This window comes from Athalia rosae, chromosome 6, assembly GCF_917208135.1.
Source record: "Athalia rosae chromosome 6, iyAthRosa1.1, whole genome shotgun sequence".
In the NCBI taxonomy this organism is placed as follows: Eukaryota; Metazoa; Arthropoda; class Insecta; order Hymenoptera; family Athaliidae; genus Athalia; species Athalia rosae.
Genome location: NC_064031.1, coordinates 5491303 through 5514269, shown reverse-complemented (window position 1 = coordinate 5514269; position 22967 = coordinate 5491303). Strand labels below are relative to the sequence as shown.

Genomic DNA, 22967 nt, shown 5'->3' with positions numbered 1-22967 from the left:
CAAACGCTTACCCGAGGTTCGTATCGCATATGGATGGTGGCTTCGCAGGTTCATCACCCGATTTTCGCCTCTACATTTTCACTCCAGAATACCTACCCCTTTTGTTTCCTTTTTGTTTCATTCTCCCATCTTGGAAATTCGGTGTACGTAAGACACACGGGGCTACGCCGCGGAATGGCAGAACACACTTCGTCCACAGATTAGTCGACAATCTGCGCAGACGTAGTCGGTTTTTCTTTCTCTTCGTCTCTGCGAGAGAAGGTCGGATAGACTCGCGTCTGTACATAAAACCACGCAACGCAGAACCTCCGGCTATTAGTGAGCCGCTTCTCGGCGTGCAGTTGGCTCTGTTTCAAACTTCCTGGCATTCGGCCACCGAAGCGACGGATGGAACGAGCTAACGGATCGCCGAGTCTCCACACCGTTTTTCGGACAATGCTTGATATTGTTAGCTACTTATTTTTACAGGCTTTTAGTTTTTTGTTTTTTTTTTCTTTATTCTTTTATTTCTGGCTCGCCTCTGGTGTGAAGCGAGAGTGGTTGGCTTCTGTTATCGCTCGGAAATAAAACTAGTCATTTTTTTCAGATTCAATCATTGCCACCAGTTTTAAACAACACTTACGTAATAAAGAAAAGTTCACACGTATCAAGAGAACAGTCCATTCGACAACTCTGATATAATTCGAAGTCGTTTTTGTTTAGATTATTATGAAAAAAAGCTAACTGAATATTTATTGGTTTATGTCATCAGGCGTGTAAGTAAACGCGAATCTCTCGAAAGACTCAATTAATCGAGTTCGTTTCATTTTTTTTTACATTTGAGAATTTGGCTCAATAAAACCCTATGGAATTATACTAATGTAACTATTGATCACAGAAGTGATCTCCGTTAGAATTTTCTTTCGTTCAAAAATGCACGAACGCATAATTTTTGTTAGAAAAAAAATGATCGGTAAAATCTCGCCGAAGCGCATGCGGCACAAAAGCGAATGTTTGGAGTTTTTATTCACGTTCACAGATAGCGTGCCGGTAGTCCAAACCCGAAACGCTAAAATTCTACGAGAATTTTCACTTTTATTTTTGGATTTTCCTGAACTTATGTTTCTCAATTGTGTAGAACGTTGACTCGCGAGTCTGATCTCGTGCAGATTCGTATCCGTGAGAAAATGAAGTTATTTTTGGATTCGGTAGGTACAGGTACAATAATCAATGCAAAACTATAGGATATGCCTCGATACGTGTATTAGCGGCAAGTTCACGAGCAACATTTATTAAGGTCTTTATTACAATGTATACAATTTGGATTCAACGTAGCCGGGAGCGAAGAGCGTATAGCGAAGTTATCGAGGCCTCTGAAACAGATAAAATGTCTCGTTAACGATATACGTTGGAAAAAATATTTCCATCCTCGTCATAACCGACGAACGTTGGAATAATGTCGGAGGAATGGTTCGATCGAAAGATTGAAAATTTTTCTAACTTTTCTTCTCGTCGTTAAAACCGCGAAGTTGGTATACGGCAAAAATACCCCACCTGCAGTCGTACAATATTTATCGCGTCTTTGCAATGCGGCGGCGGCTAATTAAAATTCTGAGAATATTCATCGCAACGAAGCTTACGACACCGTCTCGAGACCGACAACTTTATACGTAGCCAAATGCGCGAATTCGCCATTTTCACGTATCCGTATACACATACATACGTAAAGACCGTACGGATTAAGATCCCGAGAAGAAGAAGAAGAAGAAGCAGAAGCAGAAGCAGAAGAAGATCTGGTCGCTCGGCGTAAATCGGTACAGTCAGCTTCGCCAAGCGTCGAACGGTGCAACGTGATCGCAATGGTGTGCGAATATTTTTCAGCTCCGTTGAGCTGACGAGCCGCGAGTTTTGATGGGCGGACAATTTTAGCGGTCGGTGGCTACAATGTCGTACCTCCCCCCCACCCCCCACCCCCCTCGGACTTCTCCGCGCCGTTTCTTACCGCCTTCCGTGCACCAAGAGTCGTTGGCTATAATCCCCCGTAAAGCGCACTGGCTTGCATAAAATATTTCGTCGGCATGAATAAATCCTCAAGACCCACCTAGCCGCCTCCCCGACACGGACGTCTGTATTTCGTGTGCGGACACGTTAGCACGTATACGAATATCGAGATTATCCGCAATATTTATACTCACACATGTCCGCGCTTTTATGTATACGCATCCTCGGACGGTCGGAGCGAGACCGCCCCATTTTGGGTAACCTGGGCGAGGAGACGTTCCAGACGTTTTGCCGCAGTTATTTCTATTTGTTGCTACGGAGACACGTTCGAAGGTTTCATTTTATTGCGAGAGACCGTTCTCCGGAAGACGGGTTTCTCTCGTTCCCTTGTACTTTGTACGCCTATACGGATACCGCACCCACGTGCAACGAGGCCCGATGAAAGACACGCGAATGCAGTTTCGAATGTGAGACTTTTAGAGGACGGAGACGCGCACACGTGTGTGCCGCGAAAAACGCCACCATTTGGACTCGCGTATAAGTCCGGCGGTTTACTTTGTAAGATCGTGTCACGTATGTCCCCGACACTCCGGGCTATTGTATACGAGGCGACTGTGCGCGCAACGGAGTATACGAGCCGTGAGAGGGTTGCGCGAAGTTGTACGTGAGATAGAAAGAAGATATTGCATTTCTTGACGCTTCGTTACGGCTGAGACTTTCGCACTTCTCAGCCACGACACCAATGAAACGAAACAATTTTCCGTCCCGTTAAACCTGAACTTTTCTTTCCTGGTCGTAGTAGCTGCACTGTGGCAAAGAACAAAAGAAACTCTGGGATTTCTGGAATAAAATGTGAAAAGCGTCGGTGTACAGTTTGACCAAAGAAAATATGTGTATAGCTGGGGATCTTTCATGTTCTCTCGTACGTTTGTACGTATAAGCTATGGGGCATAACACTTTTCCGTTTGTTTCTCTATTCCTCGTATACCGATGGATTTACGTGTACGTAAATTATCCAGATCCTCGGCACTACAGCGACTTTGGTAAAAACACGCGTTCTTGTTTATTGTTACTCACTTATCGCGCACGTGTTGCTAAAAGGGTGTTAAACCTTTTCCTGTAACAACGATTGTACATTACTTCGCTCTGGCTACTCGTGTTGCGCGTTTTAAGTATCACATGTGGTATACGCGACAAGCCGACGTACGATCAAAATCAATCGAAAGTCCGCTCAAACTAGATGGCACAAAACCGCTCGTTCGAAAATCTGAAAAACTAGAAGCGACGCGCTGCATAGACACCGGAAAAAAAAGGCGTAGGAGAAAAAAATTCAGCCATAAATTAAACCGACGCGACGTTGAGAGACGGAGTGCACTTGAAGTAAAATTATGGTCCATGAATTATACACAAAAATCCGGTCGATAAAAATCAAAATTCTTCTACAGTCCAGTCACTCGTCTAGCACGTGTTGAAAGTTGTTGTAGATTTTTTGTTTCGGGGTTCAGGATACGACTATCTCGCAGACGGACTTCCGGTATAAAGCTAGTAGATAAATCAATTCAACACCTCGTAAGTTTCGTTTTTCAACTATTTTTTTTATTTTTGTTTTTTACTCAGTTTCTCTCATTTTTAATTGCGAGAGTTGGAAAAGTCGGTTTTAGTCTTATCTCCTTCCGCGCGCCATTATCATCTCCGGTAATTTCGGAAGTCTATCGGAGTACAGGTAGGCATACGGGTTCCCGTTATCTGGCGTTCGATTGTTGTTCCTGCAAAATGAGGTACCGTAACAGTCCTAGGTAAGGATAGGTATTCGGGTGGAAAAAAAAATCCAATCTGCGGTAATGCGCGCCGCGGGCGCTCTGATCGGCTCCATCAGCGGCAACTCGACTCACCCCTTTATTTATACGGCCGGGCCGGCCCGGTCCCCGACCCTACCCCTGACTTCCCGGACTACCCCAAACCCGATTTCTATGTATATATACGTACGCACGTATATACGGCGCGGCTACGACGGCCTATTGCAGCTCACGCTGTCCCGGCACCACCGGAGATTGAGTAAACTTTCCATTTACACTCCAACCCACGCGCAACCCGGACCCGCGGTGCTTCACGCGAATCTACCGAGCCCATTCCTCCCTCGTCCGCGTCCCGCGGTGTCCGCGTACCTACCCCTCCCTGCGAATGGCTGGCGATGCAAAAATCCTCCACCGGCTCGAAGCGGCGGAAAATATCTAACTTTCTCACGGTCGGTTAGCCACCCGGCTTTCCTATATACATACACTTATCTGAAATTTATCTTGTAACGTATAGTAGTTTCGCCGATATCGCGATGGAGAAGACGAGGAGCTTTCTCGCGAGTCTCGAAAAACCTCACGTCGTAGTTACCCTTCGATAAAAAAGTCAAGAAAAAACATTTAACGGTGCTCTCGAAAATTCTGAGTTAATTACAGATCAGGAGGGTATACCTACTGCCACCGCATACGTACTACTAAATATGCTTATTAGTCGAGCAGGTGGAACCTAATTGCTCAGCTATGCGGTGTATACCGTATACATATGTATGTCTGGTACGCTGCGCACCGGTGGGAAAAAAGTGTCGTCTTCGCATCGTTCGGACGACCGCGGCAGCACAGTGTAATAAGTATAAGGAATTAGGGAAACGACGCATTTATTTTCGGTCGATATACATGTATAAGCTTTGAATATTTCCACGCGTTCAATTATTATCTGCGATAAATGCATTAGCGATTTATTTAGCGTCTAGCTCGTCGGTTGCGAGTGGGCGTGACCCGTATGCCACTCGAAAATGTAAACGTGTAGGTGAAATTGTATAATTCCGACATTTGGACGAACTCGTACTGCAGTATACGCCGTCAGCGTGCCCGCCACTCACTTAGAAGATTTCATATGTACACGAGTCGCCTGACGCTCAGCTATAGTTCTCGTTTTACTTGTTTTTCTCCCTTTTCCTCGAACAACCGCTCTCTAGCGTGGTGGATAGAGAAAACTCTTTGGGAAAATTGAATTTTAGGAAGGTTAACCGAGTCCGGGGGCAGCGGCGGATTTAGGTATGCGAGTCGAGGCACATGGGGCCGCGCGCGTATATTTCACGACATTGTGCCTCGCGGCTCCGGTTCGTATCGAATCTCGGGATTCGTCCACGTACAGCAGAGAAAGGTAAAGCAAAAAAGCGAGAAAAAAATAAATAAATAAATAAATAAATAAAACACGAAAATAGAAAAGAGCAAAGAAAAGGGGGAGGTGGTTATACGAGCGTCTGTACCTATTGCTCCCTTTACGCCAACCTGGCCGCGTACCTACCGCTGCCAATATATATTTTTATTCTTTTCATTCCGTCTGCGTAACGGTGGACCCTATCTAAAAAAATTTTAGAGGCTGCGTCTACCTTGCTACCGAAATGTCAAATTTAAGGAATCCGTATATGGTGCACTTGTACGCCTTCATCTCTTTCATAAAATCCAAAAAGTGTTGCGAATACGTTTTTCTAATTCGGGGGGTGTTTGTTTTTTTTTTTTTTTTCGCATATATTTGGAAATTGCTCGACGTAGTTTTATTTGATTGCGTTCGCGCGAAGCAGCCAATTCGTACGACGCGACGCTTGTAATATGGGATGTCTGCCTCATTTTCATCGGTCCCAGAGGAGAGGACGTAGTCGCGCGTCGTCGAACGACGTACGTACGTACGTACGTACGATAGGTGCTGATGATCCGGGGCGGGCGGGCTGGCTGGTCGTCGCGTCGCGTCGCGTAGCATCGGGAGGATCACGTACGTTCGAAAGCAAATAAGTCGAACAAAGTCGCTCGGGCGTTCCCGTATCACGCTTCGCGCTAATAACGGAGCATCAACGATCGTAGAAAAACACCAATCAACCGGGTGGAACATGTCCTTCGTATACTATAATATAACCGTTGGGAATGGACGTAGTTTCTGGCCGACGACAATCGCAATTTCCTTTTTTACCCGACTCGACTCACCGACCTGGAAACCAATCGGATCAATTTGGCTTGGAGAATAAACGCGGCTAGAAATTTTTACGTGCCCTTCGGCGATCCAATCAAATCATTAAACGCGTTGTAATTCTTATGTATATATATGTATACCTTTATCTCGTACTTCCTACGATTATAATAAACTATTTTATTTACCAGCACAATTTACCTCGTTTTTGCAAACGATCAACTTTCTCCATAGATCAAGTTTCTCTTCGCCATACACCGTGATAATTTTTATCATCCTTCAAGAAGTTTGTCGTTTCTTAGAAAATAATATATATAATATATGCGAAATCCCGACTACGTCTGGCCTATTTATTCTTACCGATCTTTTTTGTTGCAAAGTTTTCATATATATTTTACGTTAATTGAGCAATTAACTTCCCCTGAAGTCAATCGAACGAATATTAACGTAATATAAATTTCTATACACAATTCATTCGATAATGTGAAGAGAACAAAGAAACGTCGCGATGAATATGATAATGACGTGAAAAAAAAAAAAATGATGCAAACATCAAAACGCCGATTTTAGTTTTATATATGTAAATATGTATACATATATGCTTTTATATTATTTACCCTGTATAGGTATATGCCGTTCGCATGTGTATACGATGGTATAGAGTCGACGGTACGTGTAGGCCGTTCGGCACGTAAGCGTAACCAAATGCCACTCAAAGTTCTTAATTAGCGTGAAATCCTGAGGGAAGGAGTATATGTATAAGCCGGGTCTGCGCGGTCGGGCTCCCTTAAAATCGTAAACACGTGTATTTACGCGACTCCGTAGTTCGCCCGTATCACCGGAAGGGGTCTGCCTCTCTCTCTCGCGAAAGAACTCTTTGACATCTCGCGTGTATAATTTCAATTCTACTTTTATATCGATCCTTTATCGCCGCACCCCCCCCCCCCCCTCCTGGTCCGCGACGCTTTATCAACTCACCTGTTATTTTTTATTCTTCCCCATACGGCGCGGAAATTTTTTTTCAACACCCAAAGCGTGAATCAAGCCGCCTCCCTTCTAAGCCGGGACTTTCGGCTCGAACGTAATCTCTGCTTCATCCCCCTTCTGTAGATAAAAAAAAAAAAAAAAAAAAAAAAAAAAGGAATCGTCCCTCGACGATTGCGCGCAGGTATACCCATACATGCCACTCGCGAGCTTGCAAATAAATATAAGAAAGGGGTAGGAAAAAATTGCGGATCTAAAAAATTGTCAACTCTTCGCCGCGGCATCGAACTCAATTTCCGAGTGAACAATTTATTTAAAAGAGAAAAAAAAAAAAAAATCCGTTATCCTTGGAAAATAATTTCGTTGGCTCATTAAGCAACTCCTTGGACTTCGAGACGCTGGCAGGGACTGCAGTAACATAACTCGATTTCCGCACGCCGTAAAGTCATGTAAGACGGGCAAATAAAATTGATGGTATAAAATTTTCGCTTGTACGTAGGGGATACCTATATATGTATAAAGCGTACGAGACTGGTAAATATATGGATGTGTACATGTAACCTGAATCGTGAGTAGCGCGTAGCGATTTGCAACAGTGTAGAGGACAGAGGAAGCCGTATAGAATACGCGGTGCAGCAAAAGCTGACGAGGTGATTTGAAAATCGTGAAACGTATATATCTTGGTGGGATCCTTTCACGACGCGTCGCGACATCGACGTCATTATAGAAGGAGCGGGAAAAGTTGCCACCGTAAAAGCAGTTTCGGTAAAAAAGTGCAGAAAATGTTGGCGCGCGGGTTCGACGGATGGCGAGAGTTCGACGAAACTTGCGCAAGTGTGTAGGTAGATAGATAGGTACGTACGTACGTACGTACGACGGGTAGAGGTAACGGCGACGAAGACGGCGAAAATTCTTTCAGCCCCGAAAGATGAACAATGGGAGAAAAACGTCGAGGTTTCCGGTAGATGTAACTCCATCACTCAGGAAATACCCCCGGCTACCACCGGCCCTCCCAGCTCTCCGACAACAACTCGGGAGCACCGGCTACGCCGGAGATACAGAAAAGCTTTTCTGTACACGACACCCGTCCGCGCACTTCGTTCTAATCATGATTATATTTATTATCTGTATTCCGCTCACACGCTTCAACTGTTGGACGCGCGCGTAAAGTGGCGACGCGCTGATGACCCACGTCGACTCCTCTTCATATTTTACCGCAGAAATTGTAACAACGTAGATTTTTACTTATTTATGTATATTTTTGGTTTTCTTGGGTGCGCTGCAGGTATGGGAGATGTAAAAATAACCCGAGAGGATATATAGAAAAGCACAGGTGCGGAGGCGTGTGTATATATATATATATATCTTTTCCATATACATACCTAATTTATAATAAATTCAACAATGTCTTGCGATATACACGTGACGTTTTTATACGACGAGTCGTTGGAATACGAATCGCTTTTTACCGGATACAAAAACAGCCCAGAGGCGGATGTCGATATTCGTGAATATAAGATCATTCGATTATTATAGATAGGAATATCAGGAATTTAAACAGACATGATACGTCGAGATATCGGAGGACCTCGACTATACACGGATGTTACCTATACCCTACCCATACCTCCCGGAATCGAAAATGAAGTAGAGAGGGGTAAAAAAAAGAAAATGACAAAAATGACAAAAATGAAAACAATAGTAAAACGAAATTCCGAAAAAGGTGAGCTTCCGCGACGTGGTCACGTTTTTTTCCTACCGGTAAATTTAATACCGCGGAGTACCTTACCCGGCTCCGAAATTGAACAACTGCACGACGGCCTCGAAATCCCGTGTCCGGAAATATGGTCAGTATTCCGTACTTGCCTTTAGGATACGGAGTTCGTATCCCGGGCACGCTGGAGACGAGCAAAAGTTGCAATTTTCTGGATTACCCCTTGGAATCCCGTGGAAAACCGACATAAAGTCACCGTAAAATAAGCTCGCGGAGTTGCCGAAACAACTCGCCGTGCGATGCATGAAAATGGGAGAAATATTAAAAAAAAAGAAAAAGAAAAAGAAAAAGAAAAAGAAAAAGAACTAATTCGCAAAGTTCCGCTCCCACATCAAAACTGTATAAGAACCAAAAAAAAAATGTCGCTATACGTAACGCGTGCAGAAAAGCTCGGCTTTCATCGTGCGACGACGAGGACGGCGACGACCGGGCGAAAGACGTCTCGGCGGATGAAACCGGAGCAATTTAATCTGGGAAAAAGTCCTGCGTACCGCGTGTATAAAATTCTATGTGTATATATATGTATATCGTAGACCCCCGGCTGCAGCGTTGGCTGCTACGGGGTGATTTTGAGGAGAAAATAGGTGGGCCGCGAGGTGTACGGAATTTTCTGCCGGGCAACCAGAACCCAATTATTGCGAGAACTAATCAGCATTTAAAGAAGTATCTTTGGACCAATTAACTTTTTATCTCATTTATCCGAGCCGCGCGAGCGCCGGCAACGGTACAGCTCGCCTAGAGAGGGAAAGTCGTTATCCGCCTGCGATAAAAAGGAAAATAAAAAAAAAGCGAAAAGAAAAATAATTATTTCCATAGTTACACCGTACAATACGGATCTAGAGAATTCAAACTATGGAGGAATTCGGAATGCTCGAACCCTCTGCCTCGTTCAACCCCTAGCTCGTTTTATAACGTCACTATGTATATTGCGCCCTTGTTAGATAATGCTCCTCATTTTATACACCTCCGTCGAATCTCTAAGCATCGTTCACACTTCGGCATTCTGCAATTTCAAAATGAAAAATCCTCGTTTCTCAACTTTGAGTTGAAGAAGAAAAAAATTCATATGATTCTGTCCGAAGATACAGTGACTTTGAATCATTCTCACACGATCCAAAATTATGATGCTTCCATTGGTTTCTTCTTCACGGGAACTGCGGCGATCGTTTTCTCTCACACTTCGCACCGTTTTCCAGATTCTCTAACGAGTCGACGGGATCTGTGAAAAAATAATTGAAAAAAATAAAACAAGGGCGAATAAAGTTTTCCTCCTCGAATAATCGAGATTAACGAATCTCTTCATGGCGCAGCATCCATTCCGGCAATGCGACTAAACTTGAACCGATAACGGTCACCCACCCCGCCTCTATGAGTTTCCTCGATGACGAATTTAAGTAAATTAGAAAATACTTTTAATTAATAATTCGCCTACTTTTCTACATCTATTCTAATTTTCTGTTCGCTGCGTTTACTTCAATGCCACGACGCCATGATCAGGCGCGGCCCGTCGCTTCGCAGTCCTACAGAAACTGCAGTGAAAATACCGATGCGCGCGCGCATCGGTTAGATCGATAGCTACCCGCCCCTGTTTCCAGTTTTCCTACGGCTATACATATATATGTACACCGTACAGTTTCCCATTTTGCGCTATTCGCTCCCCTATATTTTTCCGTCTCAGTTTCTTCTTCTTCCCGTGGATTTGGAATCCGCCTATCCTTCGCTGCTTCTCTCTAATTTCGTGGACAATTTATACTCGTAATGAGAATCCGTTCGAAGGACTCACCGTGTCCCGACGATACGATACGAGTCGTTCTGTAAAGGAATGTTTTCAAATTTTTCTTTCGTCTTATACCGAAGCAGGCAGTCTCTTATCTCGGCGTTATTGCCCCAAGATTTCAGGGTAGCGAGCCGAGGCGGTAGCTAATCGCAAAACGAACGGCGAGCCGTCGAGGTATTCTCCTCCTATAAGCTCGTAAAATTCCCTAGGAAGGATCGGCATCGCGATCGTAGATTAAAATACGTGTACATTCGCGTCGATGCCGTTGCCGCTGCATGTCGCTCCTGCCCTAGTTTCGGCTAGTACTTAAGCACGTGAACGTAAAACGCTATTTCTTATTCGTCGGTAGTAGGCTGCAATGTTAAGTAGCTGCACACCGCACGTTACCACATTCGAACGGAGCTCGTCGTGTACGTAGGTTTACGAGAAAAGGAGGAAGGATAACGTTCCATATACGTTGGCGGAGTGCCTGGAATACGATGGAATTTATCGCGAAATTTGTAGCCTCCCGTTTAATTATGAAATAGATATATATGTATACATCTATATGTATATAGTAGACAGTTTTTATTCCGCGTATACTTTTCTTTCACCAAATTTTTGTATTGTACAGAGCGCACCGAAACTATAGCTGTGGCTGAAATTTTCGTTCGTCGGAATCTCTGGCTCGTTTTTTTTTCTCATCGCTCTGCATAGCCCGGTTCCCAACCCTCGCGCAGCGATTTCGGGCTGTCGGAAAACTTTTTCCATCTAACGCGCGTAGAGGTAAATAGGTGGTATAGGTCGGTGAGGTAAAGTAGGGTCTACACGTATACCTATACATATATCGCGATGCCCAAACTCTCTCTATAATTTGACGGGTCACTGCACGCGATTCGCTATTTCACCGGGTTATATAGGTGTACCTAAGTATTTCTGAGTATATAAAAGTATATTTGGTATATACATATATATCCACCCCGATATCCTCGCTTATGCGTCTACATACATGTATACGTACCGTGTGCAGTGGTAACTTTGCTCGGTTTACACGCGTTTATCTCTACCAGATGAGGGAATCGAAAAGTTGCCCGTATAATATAATACATACATATATATCTACGTGCACTTCATCTTCTAAAACGCTCTCTATAAATATGTATGTACCCGCTGTACGCCACGTTTTGCTTTATTTCTTTGAACTGAATTTCGGCACTCGACGAATTGCTTGCTTCCACCAATCGAACGTAGGTATATACGACGATTTTTCCCGGTCCATTCGTGCAACGAATACCTCTTTATATTTTCAACGAATCTCATCACTCTAATTGTAAGCGAATGTTCTGTTTTTTTTTTCTTTTTTTTCTAATTAAACGAAAGGCAGTTCGTAGGAAGTATTTAATTACGAACCATTTACCCTTTAATCTTTGCATCCTCTCTTTTTATGTATATAGGAGTACATAGTAAGGAAATTCCACGGCCCCTTTCCTCCGTCTGATAAGTAAACGGAAAAGAGATTTTTATCGCAATGTATAGCATTTCTCCGCGTTGGCATATCGGATCTTTGACGCTACCGGGTGAAAACGAGTTAGAAACGGGTGCAAAAAAGTACGTTCTTTCGAATAAGCTTATACGACAATTGTTTGAGAAAGTAAAACGAGAACGAGTACACCGATACACATGTACCGAGAATTATGCCTCCGAGGAGAATCTTATAAAAATTACTCGAATTTTCGCTCACCCTTGTAAACGTAGCCGTCACCGTTGAAAGCACCGAAAGCGTGTAAGAGTGCGAGTTGAGTTTTACGCACGACGCGTAACGCACAACTATCTAACAAGGAAAAGCTGACAAAAGACGTCTCGGCGTACAGCAGTGCAGGGTATAACACAGGCCCAACATATTTCTGCAAAGGTTTCGGAGTCGAGGAAAGCTTTTAATTCGCAAAAGTCTGGGGAAACTGGAAGCGCTCCTAAAACTTTGTGCGAGCCACGTAGGTAGGATATAAGTTTCCAACTAATTTTAGGCTTACCCCTTTTTACGGTATGGCTTGTAATAACCATGGCGGGCAGGAAGGGCGGGCGGGCTGCAAGGCCGCGGCGCGGGAAGAAAGGGGACGGCCTGGAAATGGCGAAGGATGGGACCGACGGGGTGATCTAGGTATAGGACGTAGGTATATAGGTATATACACAGTTACACGTGTATATTACACGACACGGGAATACGGAGTAGGTGGAGTATAAGTATAGACCCGGTATAAGATGGACCTATAAGGTTCGGAACAGGGTGCCGCCCTTCCGACCCTGCGGAAACCCGGACCTCGTATACCTGATTTTTAAGCGACGTTCACACCGTCCGTGGATCCGGAGGCAGCCGAATTCCTCGTACCGGATTCTCCCGGAATTTTCATCAATTATTACCGTCTGTGCTGGGAAGCGAGATACGCGGGTTCGATTCGGACGCGTTTCAGCGAGCCCTTGTATGAATAGACGGTTTTTACCCGTTCCGCGAATCCTCTTAACCGCCGGTCTCTCTCCGATCCTACCGCGCGTTCCCGGGAAGTAGGAGTTGCCCGGGTCCCGGAGCTCGACGAGCTTTCGTATACCGCGGTGCGCCGAGTTCGCTCGGTTCAGGGAGAAATCGGCGAAGAACGCCGTCAATGCAAATGAAGATATTATACCGCCCCCTGCTTTCTCTACCTTCGCACACGACGATCCTCCCCGTGACCTGCCCTCCGATCCTCCGCGCGATACACTCGCTATACCACCTGCACACCGCGTACAGTTGGAGAATTCCAACCCTCAACTTTTATTCCGGCTCCACTTCGAAAGTTTCATTTCTTTCTTGTTTTTTTTTTTTGTTTTTTGGTTTTCACGGTCGACCGAGGAGAGATCGAAACAATTGAGGGCGTGAAACGATCGCCTAACAGTCGCGTCGAGTGGCTGATAACAAATTTTTTTTCATTCTCGTTTCGTTCGCGCTTCCCGAACAAAGTTGGCGACGTCTACTTAATCCGACGTCACGTCACGTCACGCGAGTTCAAGATTCATTAGGGGACCATTTTGGCGATCCGAGTTCTAACTTTATTACACGCGAGCGTGTGTGCCGCAGGTGGATGTGTGTGTGTGTGTCGTACTTCTCCAACCTTGTAGTATTATAACCGTAGCGAAGAAACCTAGCGAAACCTCAAAGTCAGATAGAGAAACATCGTATGTATACACAAGGAAGAAGGATAGTTTACACACTACCCGTAAGCTTTTGCGAGCTTAGCTCGTTTCTGCAAAGTGCCATACCCTTTGCGTGTAACCGCGTTAAAATACAGTCGTCTGCGAGGGGTTTCGCGTTATTGAAGCCGCCGCCGCTATATGTGGGTTGAGATGTATACGTATATGTATAGGAAAATACGTACACGTACCTCTACTCCTATATATATTCGCGATATTATATCTGACTCTACACACACACACACACACTCGCCTTCGTATAACTACAAGGTTAATTGTTAAGCGGAGCTGCGGTTCCGAGTGCAGTTATAAATTATAGAAATTATTATACACTCAATTTTCTAACGTCACTACCTGCGTAGCTGCAATCCGCACGTATACGTAACGCGTTCAAAGGTCATATCTGCGGTAATAATTATCTCGCATTCGTGTACTTGATTTTTTTTCGTTCTTTTTTTCTTTTTTTTTCTCTTCAATCGCGCGACAAAAAGTAGAGAAATTCGCAACAAACGTTATATACTCGAGTCTTTGATAATTTTTTTTTTTTTTCTTCTCAATCTTCGTACATCGTAGGCTCTTTCAACATACATATACACGTGTACCAATGGGTTTGTCAGGGTGTGCGACATAGATATAATACACCTATGTAGAAACGCGTTTCGTTTTGGCGTACGATCGTCCCATCGAGGGGGGGGGGGAGGGGGTGTTGATCGTACGGGACATCGCGGCGTTTGAGGTTGTCGCGACGGATGAAGACCGGATGGAGGGACGCGCGCTTTGTATTCTATCGAGGAATTATGAAAATATAACGAGGACCCTTCAACACCCGCTCGTGGCAATATTGTCGCCATTTCGTAGCTACCATAGAATCTTAACTGGGTCGGATCATCGCCTAGTCGGGGGGGGGGGGGGGGGGGGGGTCGTTAACGACGCTGGTTGTATAACGTATCTGGTGGCTCGAGTCACGTTGTAAAAAAAAGCGCTCCTAACTTTCTTCTACATTATAAACTCGATTCGTCGAACATCTATGTACATATATTCCCTCGAGTTTCAGTCGCCTCTCAGTGTTTTTATTGTCCACAGATTTAAAGTCAAGCACCGCCGTTCGTCGCTTGTATATAGAGGGTGAAAAGATGTTCGATTTGATCGGTATATTTCGGAGCGAAAACTTTTCTCTGATACACGTTTTTAATTTTAGAGCTAAGATCGGATGTCGCACGAATAATGGACGACGATTGATAAGGAGGCGTGTTTCGGAGTCTGACTAATATTAGAGAGATCGATATACATTCGGTCTCGTTCAGGGATTATTACACGAGTAGAGTTTGTATGGCAAAGTTTTGTCGATATCCGTAATTGCACAGTCGGCGGAAACCGGAGACCGGTTACATTAACTCGAGGTTAAGCGATTCGACGTCGAACTCGAACGTTTCGATTCAAAATAATAAGCGAAATTCGCTTCCTTTCGCTTACGAGAATACGACGAGATATAAGCTAGCCGTCGTCACCGGCGCGCGTGTATATACCAACCGGCAAAAACAAAGTTGTTGTTCAACCGTCGGGGCAAACGGAAAACTTTTCGCACTCAATTCTTCTACCGAAGAGTTTTCCTGCCCTCACCTATAGCGGAAAGGAATCGGCGTCGCTCTCTCCTCTCGGTAGCAATATCGGGAAATTCAATAAAATCGGGAAAAGCTCACCTCGATCTCGCGCATCGCCTCTAACTTCGACGATGTACAACGACGTTTGTACCGTCTCCACGTACATTCCCGCGCACAAGAAGAACAACAAGAAGAAGAAGGCTTCGAGCGTCGACTGAGAAATGATCTTGGTCCACCTGAACGTCCTCCTAAAGAACGCCTTCCTCGCACTCCGCTAACGGTACCCGCGCGTAGGCTTTATGACCAAGGAGCTCTCCTCATAGTCCTTCCTTCGGCTCTTCGGCGTTGAAGATGAACGCCGGTGGTAGTCGGTCGCTCCACGCCGAGTCCGAGCTCTCAACCCTTTTTTTGCTTGGTTTTTTTTTTTTTTTGCTTTCCATTTTTCCTCTTCTTCTTCTTTTTTGGTTTTTTTTTCTTCTCTTCTTACTTCACAGAGATCGTAAAACTGCCGGTGGTCGCATCGCGTCGTACTTCAGCGATGTACAACGACGCCTGCAGTCCTGCAGTCTCGAGTCCGTCCATCGTATGGGTTATACTTCCTACATGAACCGTGGTCTGTGGAATGAAGTGTATTTCCTACGTGTGTATATACCTACCTACTACTTGTAGCAAAAACCTTGCAACGGTACTTTGTGCACTCCGCGAGGTAAAATGAAAAAAAAAAACAACAAAAAAAAAACAAAAAAAAAACTAAAGGAAGAATAAAGCAATCCTTTTCATGCAGTTCACGGGCACGCAAGGGGTCGTAAAGAATGTAAGGCGGTACGGGGCAAGCATCGTAGGACAATAAAAACAACCGATGTGTTTTTGCTCGTGAAGCCTAAGCGGAAAATGATATGAAAAAAACTGTCTAACGGACTGTGGCTTTTTTTTTTATAAAATACCTGTAACGAAAAGGTTGAAAACCGAGTCGCACCCGACGAGTAAGGGAAGTCCCCAATTTGCAAGCGTAAGAATTTTTGGAAATTTTAAGCAGACGCGAATATGCGATGCGATATAATTTCATCGATCTTTAGCTTCGGGATGGTAAAATTAAGATTCATTATAACAGAGTTTACGCAACTTAATAGGCGTTTCTAATTCTTTTTTTTTTTTTTTTTAAGATTTTAACGCGCGGTTAATTAATTAATTAGTCAATTACACGTCGGGTGATATAATTGTTGCGTCTGCGTGTTGAAAATTGGAGAGTGAAAGAATTGTGTTTTTTTTTTTTTTTCCTTTTTTACACAGTAAATAACAGGTTTCAGTGACTGTTCCATTATATACTTAAAGGACTGAAAATTAATTTTATAGTTTTCAGGGTTCGTCCTCAATTTTTAAGTACATAACAAGGTGATTACAGATTTACAAGGGATGAAACTACGCTGACGAAAAAAAGGATGTAGGTAACACACGTAGCGGCTTTGAACCCTCGGCGGCGAACTTTTATCCTTATATCAATTGAGTTGTAATTAAAACGTCGTTTTTGTCTGTTGAGTTCACAAGAGCGAGTCGAACACGAGGATACGGTGAATATGATGCATCAAAAGTCGTACAGCTACTTTGTATCGTGTAACCCATGCTACTAAAAGCGCAGTTACATTTTATTACATCGTATACTCGTAACCTATATTATACCTATACACTCGCGTGATTGTTTCTAACCGACGTTGTTACTTACTGCTAAAGAAATTTAGGACCTAATCGCTGTCACTTTAGTCCGGCAAAACGCGTTTTAAATACGAGTAATATCTTTCGTGGTTCTCTGATGGTAGGTGATAAAACTTTAACCGATGTATATTGTACGTATACGTACGTACGTATTACGAGAACGAGGCAGAGGTCAGTGTGTAATCGTAGATTGCGATCTCGGACACGATCCTCCTAGAACTTTACGCCGACTGTATACGCGTAATTTAGAAACACTCAAATATGATCGTTTCACCTAGTGGAATTTAACCGACTCTGTCACGCAATAATTTTATGTCACCCGGCGTTACTGCACCGTTCTTAGAACGTATACATATGTATATATATAACTTTCAGCTACGCTTCCCTTTAACCCTCATATCGTAGCAACAGGTGATCGCCTTTTTCTTGCGGATATTCAATTGCCTTTCGTTTCTTTCTTTTTTTTTTTTTTCTTTTTTTTTTTTCATCACCCCGAACGTTTCGTTTTATAATCGCACCGATCGCGTTTACGATTTTTTTTTTTTTTTAAGTCAGTAGCCTAAACGATAATTGCGGATAAATTTATCTCGATTGGTTCGTAAGTACTCAGGTATGCGTATTTGGGGATCGTTTGTTCCTATTTCCCCCCCCCCCCTTTTTTTTTTTTTTTGGCGTAGGAACCACTCGGAGTACCCTGACATACTGTGAGTATGTACTACGACGCATGCGGGAGTATAACGGGCTCCGCTATACCCGGGACTGATTTATAACCGCTATTACCTAGTTAAAGGCGTGACATAATTCACCAACAATCTGGAGCATCTCGTACATGCCGCAGACACTTTCTAAATATGTTGAGCCCCGAGTGAGTTTGGTCTTTCCTTTTTTCTCTTGTTTTGAGCACGCGTGCTCGGATATCGTTGCGTGAACTTCGATATATTTGTTGATAGAAAAGAAAAAAAAAACGAAAAAATTAAAAAAGAAGAAGAGAATCTCCGTGTAGCTATTTGTTTTTATCAATAAAATCCGTTCGCCCCTCCTCTATTTCCTTCGCACCATCCGCCAGCTTATTGGATGCGGTAGCCAGTCTGGCGTCAGAAAGTTTATATGTTTACATATGTAATGTGTAGAGAGATTGGAGCTGTTTGGCCTCTTTAGACTCGGTTCAGAGTTCAATGATTTTAACCGATCATTCGCTCGACAAAATTTAGAACTATACGTTTCGCGCGTTTAATTAATATTCTTAGTTCGAGTCGAGATGTCGAAAAAAAAAAAGGAAAAAAACAATTCTGCCACGCCCCCTTCTGCGTAACGCGAGATAAAATACTTCGCACCGTGAAACCGATGATGTGTACGAGAAAAACTCAAAGCCGGGAATTTCGGTAGATTATTTTCTTTGCGAATACGAAATTGGGAAGCTTACGGAATTCTACTTTGAAGTAACTCTTCTTGTATATAATATATGTATACATACATTCGAGAGAAAACTGACGGTAAATTCCTTCGAAAGATTTCTATATACTTATGTACTGGATGTATAGCTTTAGAGATGGAGAAAAAAATTTTGGTGTCGGGTTAAACGGGATGAAAAAAATTACGCAAGAAATATGGTCGACGGTCGTTCTTACCTCGGAAGCAAAAAAAAAAAAGACAAAAAAAAAACCTCCGAATCCCTTGCCTCTCTGGGATTCGAAAAACCGGGCTCCTTCCGCCTCATTGTCAGTCACATGAGCCGGAGCCTTGATAGATCTTTCTTAATTTCGAACTCAAAATCGCCATTAATTTTCACTCTCAGCACTCGGACTTGACTTTGTGTGGTTCGGGAGGCTCGCCCATTGGCTGGGGCGATCGAGTCATACGTATAAATATACGTGGTGTATACGTACGTGGAGGGTCGACAATCTTGCGGGCAATTTATTTAAATTATGTTGCTGCCTGCGACGTAGTTAACTCGGAGATACGAGAGGGGTGGTCTTCTTCCATGTACGTGAGTACCTCTAATTGTGAGCATAATACGTTTAGTCGTCGTGTCTACGCTGTATGCGTCGGTGTGACTCTCCGCCGCGAACGAAGATCGCTTCTTCTTCTCTTGAACTTTGTCTTTTGCTCTTTGCATAGCTGCCCGCGCAAACGGTTGCTCATTATAACGGAGAATCGGTCGCGACGTTACGCACATACTTTCAACTTTTATTCGACTCGCCGGCAGTTTTGTGAGAGTGTTTTTTTTTTTTTTTTTTTTCTCGCCGTCCCTTACACGCGAACCTATACACCACCGCTTCTGGCGAGGATCGTCGGTGACAAGTACGTAACGCGCTAACCACCTCCCCGCTGTGCAAATATCGTTCGCGAGCTTATACCGTTTCATCGACTGCGTGGACTCTGAACCCGTGTGATACGTGCTTCGTTAATACGAGGTAATTATCGCCTGTTATATTTTAACCGTCATCTTCTTTCGCTGAGACACGGCCACCCAGGACTATCGCTAAATGTGCAACGCGAAATGGTGCAGTCGAGCGTTCAACCGGATGTCATTTTTTTTCCAACCCCTCACCTCTGAAGCTACGAAACGCTAAAGCTCGGATCACGAGTAAAATGGAAGCCGAGAATTCTTTTGATATATTCTCGAGTGCTTTGAAAAAGAAGCGATCGAGTTCGGTGGGATCTCGCGTGCCCCCGTAATACGACCCTGGTCAGTGTTAGGTTAAGGGTTGTCTGCGCTCGGGGGAATATACCCAAAAATCGATCGGTACGTCGGTAATACCGCTGGCAACTTCCGTTCCGAGATCAACTTACCGACTCGGTTCGAACAATCGCCGAATAGCTTCAACAACCCCCTTAGAAACGACGCTGGCGACTACGCGACTCGAATTATTATACGCCGAGGAATTTCAGCGACCACGGAGATGATTTTCAATCGATAATCAATCGATCCAAATTATCGAATCAACACCCATGACTAAATCATGACGATCGAAAGTCCGATTCGGATGCAAAAACCAAATTTATCTCGGCGGATTTTTTTAATCTGTGGAACGATAAGATCGATGAGAAATCGAATTAGAGCTACCGTGACCATTTCGATGAATCGTGGAAACCATCGGTTCGAAAAATATCAGTCGCGTTCGCCGCGAGCACCTGAGTTTGGATCGTTGCATGTCTACGGTGCGACTCGTCCTCTTGCGGCGAGCAAAAAGAAGAGAAAAAACAAGAGAGGAGCAAAAAAGGAGCAAAAAAAAAAAAATATTCACTAGTCTCTCGGGTAGCGTGACGTGTGCATTGCGCATGTCAGTGTTTTAGCATCGTTCGGCCTACTGCAGCCACGCCTGAGTAATTTTCAGCAGGTTTAGCGGAGACTCAAACCCCCGGAGTTGCCGTTACCGTTAGCGGAATGGACCAGTCAACCGGCCATACCTTCCTTTCCACTACCCACCAGCTATTTCCATGACCGCCATACAGATGCCGCTGCGATAATGATTGAACTACCTTTAACGGGGTGGTCGAAATCCGACGGGGTGCCACGACACGCGAAACCACCGCCACCAGCCTCCACCCCTCTTCACCTTGTACTCGCCTCGATTATAACAGAGGTCGTAGTACGACGGCATGGATTTCCGAACCTGATTACACCTGGGATACGTATATGTATACCCGTCCTACCTGCACGTATTTTCTTAATTGCCATCCTATCAGCGGTCCGACGGGGCTCTCTCATTTTGCGAAAGACGTTCCACGGGGTTTACCAATTTTATGGATATATCATGCGAACGGACGGGAACGAAAAATTAAATTAAGTCATTAAAAACGTCGACGCTAATTTGCTTGCAAATTAGTCACGTGATAGTTTTTTCACTCGACGGGTCCATGTTTTATAAATGAACATTCCTGGAAAAGAGGAGAAAAAAAAAAAGAAAAAAAAACTTGTCATTCTAATTCCTGCGAACCACGTGCTAAGAGATATGCACTCAAACCGATATATGTCCGCGAGTTTGATACGCGTTTAGAAAATTTTTGTTCGCAATACGTTGCTAACTAACGAGCCTCTTGAGTGCGGTAAAAGACACATGATGTGACGTATAACGTGTCCGCGCGCGTGCTGCGTTAGTTATATTAGGTGAGGTTGGATTTATAGCTCGTGTTTATCGCGTGTGAAACAGGTTTCGTTTTTTTTACAGATTTATGAATGAGCTGCCGATAGCGGAATTAATTTCCCACCGCGTTAATCGGGACTGTCTATACCGAATGGCCGTCGTTAAGTCCGCCGATATCGATTTAGTTTTCCTGTTATACCCCGCACACTAAAATATCATCTGATATAAATACAACGATTCGTTGGAGCGAATTTTTGCCAAGAAAACTGATTTTTTTTTTTTTTCGAAAAAAAGTAACGCAGAAGTTTGGAGCAAAGCATTTACATTATTAGACGTAGCGATGAGGTTACAAAGTCTCGAAGTACATCCTCGCAGAGTGGCTGGAAACGTAGCAGAGGAAACCGCCACGGCGGTATAGCAACTCAGCGAGCACACGAATGGTGTTCTTTCGATTCCACAAATATCGTGGAATTTTATTAGTTTTCTAGGTGGGTTTGGGTATTACTTGAAATCATGTTTGTCCCGAAGTATGCAGGTCCTCCCCGGAGTCTCGAGTCTGGACCTTTTTTTTCTCTCTCTCTCTCTCTCTCTCTCTCTCTCTCTCTCTCTCAGTGCAATTTTTCCACTAAAAAGGAAAGAGACCGTGGCGAACACAAAAGTTGTCGGACTCCAGAGGGAGGGGTGGTGGGGGTTCTACATATTTTGTTCGCTCGGGGATGCGAGACTTTCGTTTTGGTTTCTCATACCTTATACCATCTTATACCTTAAACTTTGTGTTCTCGTAAAGTTATTCTTCTCGTCCGACTGCAGCCGCGACTTATTCTGCACGGACTCTCCCGCATTTCAAACAACATTGTCCTGCGGGGGCGGGCGGTATTTTACGCACACAGAGACAACCGCGGTGGTAAAAATGGCGACGCGCACGAACAACAAAAAAACTATGCAGCAGCGGCGGCGACTCTGGAGTACATACGTGCGTATACGTACGACTTCCACGTACTAAATGCATGAGATTCCGGCAAATCTGACGATTTCGGAAATCGATAGATTTTCTTGCGGTTAAAACGCTTCGTATGGATAGCGCACACATGGAAAGGATATCCCCCTTACTTTACCACGTAGTTACTTACGTCCCACGCAGCTCCTGCAGGAGCAGCAGCGGCTATTATCGGTGATCCCCTTTTACCATTCGCGAGTGGATTTTCTGCTCCGAAATTTATATTTATCCTTCTTCTTACCCGCTACGCATCTCCGACGTTAACTTCTATAATACCAAACCCCACGTACTATATAGCATACCGGAGATTTGAGGAATCGGAAACTAAAATAAACGCCGAAATTTACATACACCATTTTTCCAACCTCGTCGCGATTATCAAAAGATGAAGAAATCAATTCTACGTATTTGATCAAGACCTTGGAAGGTTCTCTTATTCGCCTTGGAAAGAATGTCATTCGCTGACCGTTTTTTCATTCTATTCGTTAAAAGCAATCGGGAGAGTTCTGACGGTATATGAAATTGTGAGTAGGGTAGAATCGGAATGGCTTCCGAGGTATCGGTGAGCGGGAGCGATGGCGGGACGGGGACGTAACGCCGGGGTAAGGGGGGGGGGGGGGGGGGGGGAGTTACGGTACCCACGGGGGTTCGTTGTCCGATATTTTTTTTTTTTTCTTTCTTCTTCTTCTTCCCCGTTCTTCTCTCATTTCCAGCCGTACGCGACACGGTGGCCATAATACCGGTCGCTGGGCAGGGCTTTGGGAGGTTTTCTGGAGAAGGGAAAAAAAAACGTGTCAGGTGTCAAACACCATTGGCCGCTCAAACCTCGGCTACTCCATTAACCCGACTAATCTAAACATGGGAAGCCATCACGGCC

General features: G+C 44.2%; 1 protein-coding gene and 1 long non-coding RNA gene across 6 annotated transcripts in view; one reads left to right on the top strand and one right to left on the bottom strand.

Moving 5' to 3' along the window:
• Positions 1 to 22967, top strand: part of LOC105692460 — a 196977-nt gene that overhangs the window by 7905 nt on the left and 166105 nt on the right. The gene's annotated exons all lie outside the window — the stretch shown is intronic.
• Positions 1225 to 15558, bottom strand: LOC125501465. The gene is made up of 4 exons (XR_007279036.1): positions 15395 to 15558; positions 11890 to 11966; positions 9825 to 9935; positions 1225 to 1352 (listed from the first exon to the last, which is right to left on the bottom strand). It is a non-coding gene; the product is annotated as an uncharacterized LOC125501465 (long non-coding RNA).